At 51.0% G+C, this 14,965-nt stretch overlaps 1 protein-coding gene across 2 annotated transcripts in view; it reads left to right on the top strand.

Annotated features, from left to right (window-relative positions):
• INPP5A (inositol polyphosphate-5-phosphatase A) overlaps positions 1-14,965 on the top strand; it is a 229,944-nt gene that overhangs the window by 33,161 nt on the left and 181,818 nt on the right. Inside the window, exon 1 of one of the 2 annotated variants that reach the window (XM_023185784.3) lies at positions 6,075-6,201. The exons of the other annotated variant lie outside the window; for it this stretch is intronic. The gene's annotated coding sequence lies outside the window, so the exon portion shown is untranslated. Of the gene's footprint in view, positions 1-6,074; positions 6,202-14,965 lie in introns of those variants that run through there. 2 annotated transcript variants of the gene reach the window in all.

The following is a 14,965-nucleotide window of genomic DNA, read 5'->3' as shown; positions in this document are numbered from 1 at the left end:
GTGTGAGATTTTGTTGAGATGTTGGGGTGTGCGTGCTGTGTGAGGTTCTGTTGAAGTGTTGGGGGGTGCGTGCTGTGTGAGGTTTTGTTGAGATGTTGGGGTGTGTGTGCTGTGTGCGGTTTTGTAGATGTTGCGGTGTGTGTGCTGTGTGAGGGCCGGCCTTGTTTCTGTTTACTGATGCCTCCCGGGCCTCACACAGGGAGGGAGGAACAAAGGTCTTAGGGAGGGTGTTTTTCTCTTTGTTTTATTTTATTTTTGTAGAGATGAGGTCTCAGTATGTTTTTGTTTTTGTTTTTGTTTTTTGAGACGGAGTCTCGCTTTGTTGCCCAGGCTGGAGTGCAGTGGCGCGATCTCAGCTCACTCACTGCAACCTCCGCCTCCTGGGTTCAAGCCATTCTCCCTGCCTCAGCCTCCTGAGTAGCTGGAGGGTATTTTAAAAGGCCTGGAATGCGGTTTCTATGAGGTCCTTCGAGGAGCTCTGGGGAGGGGCTTATCCTTGTTGCTGGGCCTTGGGGCGTGAGGCAGCTTGGAGGCAGGGACTTGTGGTGGTGAGGAGGCGTCTAGCCTGGAAGCCTGCAGCCCAACTGAGGATAGAAACGCAAAGCACACCTCAGCATATGGTCTGCGGAGTCCTCCCGGGAGCTCCGGATTTGGGGTGTCCATGGAAAACACATGATGCCAGGTCCACAGGGTGACAGGTGACAGGTGACCCAGCCCTCAGGCTCCCTGTCCAGACACTGGGACTCTGTGTTGAATGCTGCATTCTTCCTCCGCAGGCCAGTGTTTGCACCGGCCCGGACATGTGGCCAGCTCTGACCTATCTGCTGAAGGGTGGCAGCCTGATGCCTGCCTGCTTTTGGCATTTGGATGACACCTGGTTTCTGCCTGAGGGAGGGGTTAGTCCTCTTGCCTGACGCGTAGCTCCCAGAAAGGCTTGTGCAGAGCTGACGCGTGGCTAGCCTTCTCCCAGCCCCCTGCAGCTCATGGGGTCAGGATGAGAGGGGAGTACAGGCTGAGGCACCAGGCACCACCGGGGCCCACACGTCACTGTCAGTCTGGCTAAACATCATAAAATTAGTAACCAAACCGATCTAACCACATTCACAATCATTTGGAAACTGGTAAAAAGGGGAAAGCAATGAGCACTATCCTACTTCCCTAACCAAACCACAAGCAGTGGAGCCATTTATTTCTCGGCTTCTCTGTGGAAGTGCGTTTATTTGAAACCCATAAGCAGTGTTTATCTTGGCGAGGAGGAATCCTGCACCAACTTAGACGAGGAGCTCCTGACACCTCAGCACCTGGCCCTCAGGACAGCCTTTCCCCAGTTCCCTGTGTCCCTCTGGCCGTGGGCTCCTGTGTGGCATGTGCGGCGCAGGGCCCTGGCAGTGGGGAGTGTGTGGTCCCCTAGTGACAGCGCCTGCCCTGTGGCTGTTTTCTTTCTTTATAATGGTTTGCTTCTCACACTCCCTGCCAAAGGATCTGCTTGACACCACTAACATCGCGGCTGTTGTGGACTGTGGAGCCGGTGGCTCCCCTCTCCTCCTGAACCACGAGTACTTTCTGGGGAAATTATTTCACCCACTGCCCCCTGCCCACATCCCTCCACCACAGATGCCACCTGACCTGCAGCCATCCGCTGGGCTGCTGTGGCTCCTTGGTGACCGGACTCTGCCCTTCCCTGCTGGTGTGTGTGCTGAGCCTCTGAGACCACAGCCCAGCCCTGGGCCCTTGCTGTGCAGGTCAGGCTCCAGGTTGAGGCCAGGTGAGGGAGCCATGGTCCAGGGCTGTGGCTCTGCCTCTCTCCAGCTCTCTTGCCAGAGGTGGGAGGTGCTGGTGTCCCCCTCCTGCCCCCAGGACAGCACTTCTCTGTCTGCTTCCTGAGGCTCACAGCACAGCTCCTGTCTGCACGGGGGGAGAGTATGGAGAGGTTCAGAATGCGGCCTTGGACAGGTGCTGGGTGGCACCCCTGAGCGGGTTTTCCTTTCAGGTGCAGGGCTGCGGGTTCTAGTGGGTTCTTGACACGGCCTTGGCCCTGGGTGGAAAGAGGGAGAGAATGTAGCCTTGGGCTGTGGTGGCTCCCTGAGGCCTGTCCCCAGTCTGCATCCCCCGCTGCACCCACCCTCTCTGGGGCCTAGCCTGCACATGATATCATTCATTACCTTTTCTCCCAGCCAGCTGACAGGATGCAGATGAGAATGTTCTAAATGATCTTGGAACACAAACTTGCATACGTTACTTTTAAGCATTAAATGTTTACCTTCATAAATAAACGGCTGTCGCCTCATTTTACCTTCTGAATTAAGCAGATCTGTGATGCACCCAGCGTCTTGCCTTTGCTGACCAATCACAGAGCCTTGGAGAGTCCACAGCTGGGATGGGGAGCCGAGGGTCCCACCCAGACTCGCACCCCAGAACCCGGGTTTTTGAGTGATGACTGACAAGGGCCACCGGGACGTGCTCTGCCGGTGTCTGCCTTGTTCCCAAAATGCTGGTCACACTTGCTGAATTGCCATGAGCCCAGTGGTGGGCTGAGTGCCACGGTTTGAATGCACTTGTGGTGCCTCTGACCTGTGGAGAGAGGGCTTGTGCTGGGCTCCAGAAAACTCTGAGGGGCCTCTGGAAGGGGCAGGGCTGTGGGGAAGGGGTTTTGACTGAGGCTCAGCAGAATGAAGGGCCAGGAGTGGAGGGGGCAGAGGGACCCCCAGGCAGGGCCGCTGCACCTGGAGAGAAGCTGGCAGGCAAAGACTGGGCCGTGGCACCCCAAGTGCGCACGGATTGGCCCCGCCCTGGTGAATCGCGTTCTGTTGTCCTGTCTGCTCCTAAGCATTTCAGGACGGGACTCTGATTATCCTCCAAGCCGGCCTGCATGTCCTAGTTGGTATCTGAGTTAAGTTTACACAGGAGATGTGGGGTCAAAAGGTGGTGGGATACCTGGCAAGGGAGATGTGGGAGTGGGGGTTTACCTGGCATCTCTCAGGCGGCATTCCTGTGTCTATGAGTTTTGTTCACACGTTTATCTCGGGCTGCGCATGGCTGGCCCCGGGCCAGGGAACGGGACAGGGCCATGGAAACAGTGGGCGGCAGCTGTCTTGAGGCCCACGTTTTAGTGGCCCTCAGGGAGGGGCCTGAGCCCCCCCATGGGGTCAGGTGGAAAGTGGCAGCTCTTAGAGGTGATACTGAGACCCTTGGAGGTGACACTGAGACACAAAGGAAGGACAGGAGGGCCCCTGAGGAAATGGATGAGGTGAGAAAGTACAGACAGCATGTCTGTCTCAGGGAGGCATCGGGTGTTGTGGGCAGTGGTGGTTCGTGGCCTCCTAGTGGCCTCTCCTGGTCGCTGGACACCAGCCTCTCTCGCCCATGGGCAGTGCTCTCGGTTCCAGCCTCGTTGGTTACTCGGCAGCCATCAGACTCCTGGTTTGAGAGGGGAGTGTGGGCTTCCTGTCCTCAAGGGGTTCAGCTGTGCCATTTGGAGGTGCTCCGTGAAGCTGGTAGCTGAACAGCCCTGACACTGGTATTTCTTGGGTTATTTTAGTAGTGGGCGTGTTTGCTAAATGTCAGCAATTTGGCCTCACTCAAAATTTGTTTTGAGATTAGGCTCAATATTGAACTTGCATTGAATGAAGTAAACCAGAATTCTAAAATTGACATGTGAGGGGAAGTTATTCACCATTGGGAGATTATTATGCTCTCTACAGAAAGAGTTGCAGAACTTTGATTTGACAGCAATAAAAATGAGCCCTCTCCTTTTTTGTGTCTGGTTTTAGATCAGTGCCGTATAAACCTGGGCATTGAAGGTTCAAGGGTCCAGCTGCTCCGCCTCCACCCTTGTGGCTGTGTGGTGTTCTGTCTATGGTGGTCCTTGTAGCACAAACCAGAGCTTTATCAGAGACCCTGGTTCTCTCTGCTGGGTGCATGCAGAGCACCTCGGGCGGCATTCAGTGCCCACTGTGCATGCCACCCCTATGCCAGTCCCTGGCAGGTGAACGTGAGCAAGACCTTGCGCTGGAGCAGCTCTTAGGAGAGTGTGCGGGGCGTGTCACCCAGGAGAGTGTGCGGGGGCTGGAGCAGCTCTGTTAGGAGAGTGTGCGGGGCGTGTCACCCAGGAGAGTGTATGGGGGCTTGAGCGGCTCTGTTAGAGTGTGTGGGGCGTGTCACCCAGGAGAGTGTATGGGGGCTGGAGCGGCTCTGTTAGAGTGTGCAGGGCGTGTCACCCAGGAGAGTGTGCGGGGGCTGGAGCAGCTCTGTTAAGAGAGTGCACGGGGCGTTGCACCCAGGAGAGTGTGTGGGGGCTGGGTCTGGGCTCCAGGGGAGGGAAGTGTGTGGGGGCTGGGTCTGAGCTTCAGGACACCCAGAAGAGTATGTAGGGGCTGGGTCCAGGCTCCAGGACACCAGGAGAGTGTGCAGGGGCTGGGTCTGGGCTCCAGGAGAGGAGAGGAGACTCTCAGTGGTGGGGCAGGTCAGGCTGAGGGAGCCCCAGGGAATGGCATAGTGGCTGGAGTGGGTGCCAGCAGAGGGGCTGCGACCATAGCCTTGGAGGGTGGTAGGCACTGCAGGGGCGCTCAGCCCACCTGCCTTCTGTGGTGCAGGATAGAGCTCGTGCCTAGCAGGCTCTGGGTTTAAGTGTGCTGGAGCTGCCTCTTATCTGCCCTAGGGAAGCTGCTCGTCCTCTTGTGCCTTGGTTTCCACACCTGTATGGTTGGGCTGGTTGCAGTGGTGTAGGAAGGGGCCTGATGCCCGTTCATGCGGCTCAAGGCTGGTGCGTGCCGGGCAGCTGTGAAATGAGCTGGGCTTCTGAGTGGCAGGGATGCCGAGCCACGTCAGTTGCGGAGGTGGGGAAAGGAGAGTGTAGGGGAGGGTGGAGGTGGAGCCTGTGGGCCGGTGATGGAGGGGACTGTGGGGTGGGGTGGCAAGTGGGGCTCCTGGTGTCTGGGGCTGTAGCTGTGGGTGGCCGTAGCTGTGGGTAAGCCCTGAGTGAGGCTTACTTTCTGGGAAGTGAGGGCGTGAATGCCGTTTTCCTCCTTTTGAGTCCCCTGCCCCAGCACTGTGGTGAAAGCAGCTGCACTGGTGGCTCTGGTGGGAGCAGTGCGGGTGTGGGATTGTGCAGGGCAGGCAAGGGGCAGAGAGGAGGCTGGAGCCAAGGAGTGGGCTCTGGGCATCCCGATGGCCTGTGTGAGGATGAACTGGGCTGGTGCTTGCTGTGGGCCAGGGAAACTAGAAGGGTGAGCGCCATTCTCCAGGGAGCTCTGTCTGTGTCCAGAGGTGCTTCTGGGGCTGGCTCCAGCCTTGCCCTGCAGTGCTGGGGTCCACTTCCCCAGCCGTCCTGCCCTGTCCCTTTGCTGTAGGTGGGGCCTCAGTGAGGCTGGAAGATGATACTTCCGTGCTGCCCAGGGCCAGCCTCTCATAGCGATTGATGGGGTGAAGGAGAGGAGAAGCCTGGAAGATTCAGCAGGTGTTTAGTTCTTAGGGCCCTATTTTCTTCTGACCCCTGCTTCGTCATCCACCTGCCTCTCCATGGTGTCTGGTTCTTGGTGCTCCCCTTTTGCAAACCTGAAGCTCAGCCACCATGCCTGGCCTGTTTTTAAATTTTTTTTTTTTTTTTTCGTGGAGATGGAGTCTTGCCATCTTGCCCAGGCTGGTCCACTCCCGATACTGGAGTGGAGTCTGCCCCTGGGTTGTGGCCCACCTTTCTCCCACTGCTGGCAGGGGCTTTGCTGGCAGCTCCCAGGTCTGAGTTTTCATTAAATAATCTGCCCAGAAGATTCCAGGGGCTGCATCTTGGTGGTTTGAGAGTAGAATTCTTTGGCAACTTGCAGTGGGTTGTGTTGAAGAAGGAAAAGAAAGCCTGTTGGGTCCCTGATATGGTTTGGCTCTGTGTCCCCACCCAAATCTCATGTCGAATTGTAACCCCAGTGTTGGGGGAGGAACCTGGTGGGAGGTGATTGGATCCTGGGGGCCGATTTCTCCCTTACTGTTCTCGTGATAGTGAGTTCTCGTGAGATCTGGTTGTTTAAAAGTGTGTGGCACTTCCCCTTTCGCACTGTATCCCCTGCTGCACCATGGTGAGGCATGCTTGCTTCCTCTTCGCCTTCCGCCATGATTGTAAGTTTCCTGAGGCCTCCCAGCCATTCTTCCTGTAAAGACTGTGGAACTGTGCGCCAATTCAACCTCTATTCTCCATGAATTACCCAGTCTCAGGTATGTCTTCATAGCCGTGTGAGAACAGACTAATACTGTCCTGGAATTGGCCATGCTTAGGGGAAAAAGTCACAGGAAGAGCCCTAGAGATCATCAACTTCAGCCCTTTTATTTTTGATTCTTAAAGACTTATGTGAGATTGTTTTATAAAAATTTCAACTTACAAGGCTGAAAGAATTTTATAGCTAACACTTGTTTATCTGTCACTTAGATTCTATCATTAATGTTTTACTGTATTTGTTTTAGCACATTTTCCTCTGTTTGTCCGTCAGTCATTCTTGCTTTTGATGCATTTCAAGCTAAATTGCTGACATCAGCATACTTCCCCCAAATGCTTCTGTGTGAATATCACTAGCTACAGCTCAGTATTTAATGTTTTTCTTTTGACATAAAAATTATACACAGCAAAATGTACAAATCGTAAGTACACATTTGGTGAGTTTTGATGTATCTGTTTAACCAAAATTGTTATCAAAACATAAACATGAAGCTTGACCATCACCCAATACCCCTCCCCCGTGCCCTTCCCTGGCCCTCCCTGGGAGGTGGCTGTTGTGGGTTTTCCCTCACGTAGCTTCTCCTGTTGGAGGACGCCACATTCACGGATGCCCTCTCCGCACGGCTCCAGTCTCCCGCCAGACATTTTTGAGATGGGTCCATATTCTTGTCTGAACCAGAGGTTTGTTCCTTTTCATGGCTGGATAGTAGTCCTTTGTAGGGGTGTGTGACTGTGCCATAGCACGTTTAGCTGTTCACATTTTTTGTGACCATATATTTTTATTTTCTTAGGCAATTCTACCTAGGAGTGAACTATCCCTATTGTCCTGGGATAGATGTGCATTTACTTCTATCAGAGACTCTGGAACTTTTCCAGGGCAGTTCTGCTGTGTCTGTTCTTCTGACCATGTGTGGAGGCCTTGACTGCTCCTCATCCTTCCCCCATTTGGTGTTCTTGTTTTTTCAGTTTTAACTCCTCCGGTGGGACCTCACTGTAGGTTTTATTTGCCCCTTTTTGAGGATTAAGGAGATGAGCATCTTTTCAGCTGCTTATTGACCATTCATGTATTTCTTTTGCGAAGAGTCTGTTCATATCTTTTGCCAATATTTTTTTTTTTTTTGAATTGTTTTCATCAGGGAGTTGTGGGAGACCTTTATGTACTCTGGCTAACAGTCCTTTGTCAGATGTATGTTTTGTGATACTTTCCCCCAGTCTATGTCTTGCCTGTTCATTTTCTTAATGGCAGTTTCCATGATCAGCAGTTTTTAGTTACGATTCTTCTCTGATTCTCACTTTCTTAGGCGGGAGAGATCTGTTTTCACTGCCAGGCCATGAAGACCTTCTTCCTTTTTGTCTTCTTTAGAAGCTATGTGCTTTTACTGTCTACATTTGAGTTTTTGACTTATCACAAGTTAATTTTTGTGTATGATGTGAGATAGTGGTTGAAGTTTATTATTATTTTTTCATGTGGAATCCAGCTGTTTCACCACTGTTCGTTGATAACTTTTTTTTTTCTTTTTTTAAAGAGACAGTGTCTTGCTCTGTCACCCAGGCTGAAGTACAGTGGCAACACGGCTCATGGCACCCTTGACCTCCCGGGCTTAAGCGATCCTCCCACCTTAGGCTCCTGAGTAGCTGGGACTACAGGCATGCGCCACCATGCCCAGCTACTTTTAAAAATATTTTTTGCAGAGATGGGGTCTCACTATCTTGCCCAGGCTGGGTTCAAACTCTTGGGCTCAAGCAGTCCTCCTGCATTGAACTCCCAGACTGCTGGGTTTACAGGCATGATAATTTGTTTTTCTCCACTGGATTGCTTTGGTATTTTTGGTGAAAATCAAAGTATAAGTGTGCTTTATTTCTAGATTCACTCTTCTGCTCCATTGGTCCACTGAATTTTATTCCAGGGCCATCTGCCTCAGTTGTGGTGGCATTAGAGTAAGTCTTAGAGTCAGCGTACATCCCTAACGTGGTTCTTGTAGAGGCTGCTTTGGATATTCCAGGCCTGTTGCATTCCCACATATATGTTAGAGCGTCTTGTCAATTTCTGCAAAGCGCCTGCTGAGCTTCTGGCTGGTATTGCATGGAATCTGTAGATCAGTATGGGGGGGAAGTGATGTCTTCACAATACTGTGTCTTCTGATTTATGAAGATGGTTATCACCTCATTTACTGAGGTTGTCTCTAATTTCTCTCAGCAGCATTTTGTGATTTTCAGTATAGTGGTTTTGTGTTTTTTCTAAATAAATTCTTACATAGTTTGTGTTTTTAATGTTACTATAAATGGTATTTTTAAACATGTCATTTTCCAGTTGTTTACTATTAGTGAGTGGAGATGCAGATGCGTGGTTATGTACTAATCTTGTGTCCTGTGGCCCCTCTGAACTGTAGCTTCTGAGCCGTGGGTGATAGTTGTGAACAGTCGGCATTTGCAGATAGAGTCACATGAGCACCTTTTTCTCCAGGCTTGAGGCTGTTCCTTTCTTTTCCTGCCTCGCTGGGCTGGTCAGGACCTTTGGTGTCGGGTGAGTCAGCGTGGGGAGCTGGGCCTTTCTGCCGTGCTCTTCCTTTAGGGGAAAGTATTGAGTGGTTCACCAGTAAGGATGTGAGTATCTGGAGTATTTTTGTCGTTGTTCCTTTTTTTAAAAAATGTCCTTTATCAAAGGGAGGAGGTTTCCTTGTATTTCGTACTCTGCTGAGCGTCTTTGCCATTGAGGAATGTCAAATGTGCTCCGTTGGTTTTTCTGTATGTGCTGAAATGACCCCATACTTTCTCCTTTGTTTGGCTAACTTGGTAAATTACATCGATGTTTAGTTAAATGAAACTAGCATTTCTGGGCTAACCCCTACTTGGTCACATTATAGTCCTTTAAAAAATGTCTTTTTGGGCCAGGCAGAGTGGTTTATGGCTGTACTCCCAGCACTTTGGGAGGCCAAGGTGGGCAGACAACTTGAGCCCAGGAGTTCAAGACTAGCCTGGGCAATGTGATAAAACCCCATTTCTACAAAAAAATTACAAAAATTAGCTGGTTGTAGTGACATGCGCTGTAGTCTCAGCTACTCTGGAGGCTGAGGTGGGAGGATTGCTTGGGCACAGGAGGTGGAGGCTGCAGCAAACTGTGACTGTGCCACGACACTCCAGCCTGGGCAATAGAGCAAGACCGTCTCTCCAAACAAAACAAAACAAAACAAAACAAAACAAAAACACCAGTATTTCTGCCCTTGCTTTGTGTACACATCAGTGAGAGCTATTGACCTGTAATGTTTCTTTGCCTTGCCTCTGTGATGCCTTTGCCGGTTTTGGTGTTGGGGTTATGTTGGCTTCAGAGATTAACCACTAATCATTTGGAAAACACTAACCACTTGGAAAGTGTCATCCCGCCTGTGTGTTTGGAAAGAGCCATCTGTGATTGATGCTGTTTCTTCTTTAGGTGTTTAATTGAATTTACCAATGAAACCATCTGTGCCTTTTTTTGGGGGAAGGTTTTTGATACGAATCAAATTTAATAGATAAAAATTTTCTTTTCATTATGTGCCAAGTTTTATTTTTTAAGGAATAAATATTTTTAAGCTTATTTGCTGAGGAAAACATAAACTTAAAAATTATTTAAAGGAATGATCAGTCTACTTCATGTAAATTATCAATTTGTTGATACAGTGTTCACGTATTCTCATATTGTTCTTTTAATGTCTATAGTGATAACCCCTCTTTGATTCCTGATAGTGATAATTTGTGTCTTTTATTCTTGATCATTCTACCTACTGGTTATTAGTTTTGATAATCTATTTAAGAACTAAAAAAATTGTTAATTTTTTAAATTGTCTGTTTTTTGTGTTAATTTACTTATTTTTTGAGACAGGATCTCCTTCTGTCATCCAGACTAGAGTGCAGAGGCCCACTCACAGTTCCCTGCCTCAACCTCCTAGGCTCAACCAGTCATCCTGCCTCAGCCTCCCAAGTAGATGGGACTATAGGCACAAGCCTGGTTAAACTTTTAATTTTTTTGTAGAGATGGAGGTTTCACTCTGTTGTCTAGACTGGTCTTTCCTGGCCTCAGGCCTCTCAAAGTGCTGGGATTTTTCTGTTTTCTGTTTTCTTGGTGACATAGAACAGATATTTCCAAGGAACTTGTTTAATCAGACCTTCAGGGGCTTCTAGAAAGTTGCATTTTTAACAGGACTGCAGTTGATTCCGGGTTTTGATTAAAAGTGTGCTTTGGGGAAGCAATTTTAAAATTCATTGTGTGTTTGACTACATATACAATAAAATGAAATTAGAAGTCACGTAACTGAGCCAAAAGTTTCTTTATACAAAGTATTAACAGGTGCCTAAATATGTTCTTAAAAATGAAATACAGTGAAACCATTTGTGTACAAGTACAGTAGTCCTCCTCATCCATGGTTTCAGGTACCTTATGTCATTGCAATCAGAAACTAGGTGAGATACTTTGAGGGAGCGAGAGAGAGCATGACTGTGAGCACATTCATATAACTTATTTTGCCGTATATAGTCCTAATTGTTCTATTTTATTATCAGTTATTGTTTATCTCTTACTGTACCTAACATTAAACTTTATCATGGATATGTATGTATAGGAAAAATCATGGTGTATATAGGGTTTGGTACTAGCTGCCATTACAGGCGTCCACTGGGGGTCCTGAAATGTGTCCCTTCAGCTACGGGGGATGCCTGTGTGCTGGACTGGAAGCTCCACAACGAGGAGAAGCATTATCAGAGCAAAGCCAGGAGCAGTGGTGACACCCCTGGATTCCCAGGTCTCGTGGAGCCTCAGAAACCACCATCTCTTCATCCTTTTCTTGCACTTCATTCTGTCTCCACATCCTCTGCTTCTCGGGGGGCCCTGGCTTATTTCATTTTCTGCATGATGCTCCCCACAGATGCGTGTCATCAGCGGCTGCCCTGCAGGTGGAGTGTCCTTCTGGGTGTCCACTGCTGGTTCCTGCTAGCAGGAGTGGATGACGCTGCAGCCTCTGTCCAAGCACGGATCCCACCCTGAGGGTGCTGTGTGTGTCTGGGCTTCCCTCTGGGTTGCCATGAAGCAGCCTCCTTGGAACTGGAGGCCTCCCTGGACCTCGCTGCTTGTCCCTGAGACCTGGCCGGCACTTCTGTCTGTGGGCCAGTGGTTGGGTGATCTTAGGGACACATCTGCCCTTTGGGGAATGAGTGTGCCTCTGGAGACCCGGGCAGAGACGGGCTTCATGCCACTGGGGCTGAACGTGCCCTGTGCTTCTGGGGTGCTGACCCTCCTGGGCCATCAGAGGTGGCCCCTCTGTCAGGAGAAGCCGACTTCGGGCCTTCTCCACGTCTCCCCCACCTCCGACTCTGTTGCCACAGCTGGGTCTTGTCAGCAGCAGAACAGAAGCCAGCACCCTCCAGGACGGGGACTGGGCACACATTTGGTTTCTTGTGAGGAGAGCAGGGGGCTCTCTGGACCATGGGCGGGGCTGCCTCCCCAGGGGCTCACAGCTCCTTGGCGAGCTCGTCACCATTCCCCACACAGTGCCGCACGGCTGGCAGGGTGGGCACGACAGGCCGTTCCCCAGAAACCCAGTTGACTTCCTCTGTGGGAAGCGGTCAGCCGAGTGCCTGGTGCTGCGGAACATCTGGAGGTGTCACTTGGGGGACCAGAGGTCACCATGGGGGGCGTGGAGGGTGGCCGGTGACGACGGGCTCCTGTGAGGTCACTGGAATCTGCAGTGAAATGGCCGGTTACGTGTGCGCCAGAGCCTCGTGGTGATGGCGCTGCTGGTGATTTTCACTCTTCTGTACTTCCCTCCCGCTGCATTTCCCCAAATTTCTGAAACAAGTATGATTGACTTTTGAAAAGCAATTTCTAGGCCGGGCGTGGTGGCTCAAGCCTGTAATCCCAGCACTTTGGGAGGCCGAGACGGGCGGATCACGAGGTCAGGAGATCGAGACTGTTTGGATGAACGGAGGCAAGATGGCACATTTCCGGGTTCTTCATCACCAGCTTTTACCCGTGTGCGCGAAAATGCAGCCGGCGACCCAGGGAGGATGCAGACCAACTGGGCATGCGCCAGGTGACGTCAATCCGAAGAGACCAAGATTTACCTGGTCGCACCTGCGGCACGCCCCTGACACGCCCATGCCCCACCTATTGCCCTCCCACTCCTAGAAAAGCCGCTCTCCGCCATTGAGCCACGCGGACTTCCCAGCTTCCCAGTCCTGTCGGGATGTCGGGACTGTGGGAAGTCCGTCCAAGGGCCCCACGGGGGGACTCTGCCGGCCTCCTTCGCCGGAGGCCGACAGACTTCTCCCGCACACCTCAGGTTACCAAAATAAACGTGCAGTTTTGCTGTTACACTTGCCTACCCGCTGGTTCTTTTGCGCCCGCTCGGCTGGTCTTAGAAAAACAAGACAGAGACCATCCTGGCTAACACTGTGAAACCCCGTCTCTACTAAAAATACAAAAAACTAGCCGGGCGAGGTGGTGGCTCCTGTAGTCCCAGCTACTCCAGAGGCTGAAGCAGGAGAATGGCGTGAACCCGGGAGGCGGAGCTTGCAGTGAGCTGAGATCCGGCCACTGCACTCCAGCCTGGGCGACAGAGCGAGACTCCGTCTCAAAAAAAAAAAAAAGAAAAGCAATTTCCATTTAAGTTGAACAGAGAAAGAAACATGCATGTGCGTCAGGAGGTGGTGCCTTGCAGCGAGGCTGCGGTTCTCTCGCGCGTCAGAAGGCGGCGGAGCTCAGCGAGGCTGCGGTTCTTTTGCGCGTCAGATGGAGGAGCTCGGCGAGGCTGCGGTTCTCTTGCGCCTCAGGAGGTGGCGTGGCGAGGCTGCGGTTCTCTGCTCGTGCCCACTTTGTAAATAGCGAGTCTGAGTTGGAGCCAGTTTTTCGTCACCTGTCGGCTTCTGCAGATTGATGTCATCATGCCCTGTCCCCCGTGTAGTCCCTCCCCCTGCCATCCTTGTGCTGTCGTCACCAAGATCATTGTCACTAAGACCGCGTGTATTTCAGTCACAGCTGAGCCATGTAGTGTGCTATGACTTGATTTTTTTCAGTTTTAAAAAATAATACAAACACATTTAAAAAACAAGACAAGAGAGCCTGTGTGAAGACAGTAGGTGATGAACAGCATCCACAGAACTCAGAGGGCGGACAGGAGATGGACCCAGGGCAGCTCGGGCCAGTTCCTCACCTGTTACCTGCTGGCAGCAGGAGTGAAGGTTGTGTCTGGGCAGAAGGGGCTGGCAGGTCCTCATGGGGGTGGTGGGGGTCCGGTTGAGGCAGCCCATCCCACTTCTGCTGCTGCCAGCACGGCCCATGGTGTGCTCTGTGGGGCTGGCAGGGATCCTGGCATGGCCTGTGTGATTCGAGGTCAGAAGTCATGACGGGGAAAGGATGCGGTCATGCCAGAGGGAACCTTTGTCCACAGGGTCCCTGTAACTGGAGATGCCACCACGCGGGGACCAGGCGAAATTTCCGGGCTGATGTTTAAACTTGTGTGAACTCCAGCCTCTTCCTCTGTTTGTATGCTGTGCTCAAAAGCTAGCCAGATTATTCCGTTCAGAAACGGGGCCTGTAGATAATTGTGTTTTGTGTATGCCATGATTTCAAAGTTACACTTGTGTTGTTTCTTAGAAATTGGCCAGGCATGGTGGCTCACACCTGTAATCCCCCAGCACTTTGGGAGGCCGAGGCGGGCAGATAATCTGAGGCCGGGAGTTCGTGACTAGCTTGACCAACATGGTGAAATCCTGTCTCTACTAATAAGACAAAAAATTAGCCGGGCGTGGTGGCGCATGCCTGTAATCCCAGTTACTCAGGAGGCTGAGACAGGAGAATGGCATGAATCAGGGAGGCGGAGGTTGCAGTGAACCAAGATGGCGCCACTGCACTCCAGCCTGGGCAACAAGAGTAAAACTCCACCTTAAAAAGAAAAAACAACAACAACAAAAAAGAATTTGATCCTCTCTAATGATAAGTTCTCATTTTAAATGTATTCTAGGGTGTACAGCCCTTTTCCCAGTGGATTAAGTTTGCTAACATACATCTTTTGGAGAAGTTTGCCATCATGTGTAGAGACTTAAGCTGATTTTGTCTCTGTATTTGATGAAAGAGGAGGATAGTTCTGAATTATCTCTCATCGGAAGGTATCTGTTTCTCTGTGTCCCCATTTTCTTTTTAGTTCTCTTGCTCTGTCAGGTTCAGCTAACGGGAATAATATTGTGAGAGAAAACTGAATTTTGAGAGAGCTCTCTGTCCTACTCGGGAGACGCAGCTTGCAGACTGTGTCCTTTCTCTTGGGCCTTCTTCCCGCACCGCCTGGACACAGTTTGCGCTTGTCCTTTGGTGGAAGGCCCAGTCGTTACTTCCTTTTACAAAACTATTTTTAGCTGCAATGTATTTATGGCTGCACAGACAAGAGGACTTTTCTCATGAAAGGAAATGCTTTTCCACAGGGATAAGCGAGTCACGCGGGGCAGGGTTTCCTGAGGAATCAGCAGCACGGCTCTGGGTTCCCGCCCCCCAGCATGGCGCCCACCCTATGTCCCCAGGAGGCTTCAGCCTGCGCTGCGTCTACAGGGTTAAGGTTCCCACAGTACTTATTTTTAAATGACTTGTATTTGAAAGGTTTAAGGAAGTCTTTAGAAGGAGATGAGTTAACGTTCTGGTGTGTGTCGCCATCGGTGGTCACTGTTTCTTGGTGTGTGGGGTGTGGTCCTGTGTTCTGGAGTGTGTTGTCATGGTGGTCACTGTTTCTTGGAGTGTGGGGTGTGGTT

The sequence above is a fragment of the Piliocolobus tephrosceles genome, chromosome 9 (genome assembly GCF_002776525.5).
Source record: "Piliocolobus tephrosceles isolate RC106 chromosome 9, ASM277652v3, whole genome shotgun sequence".
NCBI classification, from domain to species: Eukaryota; Metazoa; Chordata; class Mammalia; order Primates; family Cercopithecidae; genus Piliocolobus; species Piliocolobus tephrosceles.
This window is presented reverse-complemented; position numbering and strand designations above follow the sequence as displayed.